Here is a 1,506-nt window from a genome sequence, read left to right as displayed (position 1 = left end):
GCAGGGGGGGGGGAATTGTTTAAAAATAGGAGGAACGAAACAAACCCAACCACGTGGGAAGAAGGACATAAAAATGTTTCACAAGCTGGGCACCAGTGCTTCTCGGTGCGGGAAGCGCCGGGCAACGTTCAGGTAGGGCTGGGGGAGAGTCTGGTTCCCAAAGCAGGTTTTTTTGGTGTTTTTTTTTCCCCAATCCCCTTTAAAAAATAAAAATAAAAATTTTAAAAAAAAAAAGAGAAGAAATAAATGGGAATATATTGATGCAGAGGCGCCTGGATCAGTTGTCCTGGCTGTGGAGACCCAGGATGTGGCACTGGCTTGTACTGAATTTATCCGACATCGCTTTCTTTCCGTAGAGCGTCTAGCCGTCCCTCTCCTCCGGCTCCGCTCCGGGCTATGAGCCCTGCCTGGGCGGCTCCGGGTCCAGGTCCTGTCTCTTTTGATGGTAGCCTTAGTAAATTGGCTTTTGTGGAGGGTCTCTTTGGGTTTTGTATCTCTCCTGCCATAACTTTGCAGTGGGAATCGTCTTTTTTTTTTTTCCTGTTGGTTTTTGTTTTTTGTGTTGTTTTTTTTTAAGAGCCGAAGAGAACACCTCACTTAAAAATATGTATTTCTTTGTAATTCATAACTTCCAAAACACTTTAAGAATTAAAGAAAAAAGGAAAAAAAAAAAAACAACTTCTGGTGGGGAAGCGCCACCAGGTAGGAGTGTCTTTTGTACCCGGCATCCTTCTGGGCTGGTGTTGCGTGTCCTGACGGGGTCGGTCGGGCTCCCCAAGCAGCATCTCAGTACTTTGAGGCTTACCAGGCGTTAATGTATCATTTCTATAAGCATATATATTTTTGTTGTTGTCAAGGAAGTATTTACGATGAATTTTCTCCTCCCGCAGAACTTTGCGATGTTGTCCATTTCAATGAGACTTAAAAGAGATGAATAAAACAAAGGTACATATTTATGAGCTTTTTTTCTGAGTAGGCCTTTCCTATGGAAAACATGGTTCTTCTTTTAAGTTTAGAGACGACAGTGTTCTGAAGTGTTAAACGGGTGGGAGTCCGGGGGGCCGAGAGACCTTCTTGCTACTAACAGGATTTGATTTCATTTCTTTTTATACAAAGAGATAAATTTAAAAAAAAAAAAAAACAAAAAAACCAAACACCTGAATAGGTGGAGCTTCTCTAACTGGGGAAAACCTGCCTTACACAGCCAGACCCGCGGCTGTACCCAGCAGCTTTGCTGCGGGAGGAAGGAGGGGAGAGAAAATAAATATATATATAAAAAACATGGTAACGTGAGCAGGGAGCAGCAGCGCTCGTAGCATTGAGTCAGCACCGAGGAGCGGCACCGTTTGCAAAATTCCAAGTGTAAATTTGTTGGGTTTTGGCTGGTGGTTTTTTTTTTTTTTTTTAATTGCCAGTTCATGCCTGATGTGCAGAAAAAAAAAAAAAAGAGCAGTTCTGTAAGATGCAGAGTGCACTAAATAAACCAGTCACCTCTTGAGGGGTTTT

This window comes from Fulmarus glacialis, unplaced genomic scaffold (assembly GCF_000690835.1).
Source record: "Fulmarus glacialis isolate BGI_N327 unplaced genomic scaffold, ASM69083v1 scaffold27306, whole genome shotgun sequence".
Taxonomy (NCBI): Eukaryota; Metazoa; Chordata; class Aves; order Procellariiformes; family Procellariidae; genus Fulmarus; species Fulmarus glacialis.
Note: the sequence above shows the minus strand (reverse complement) of the source record.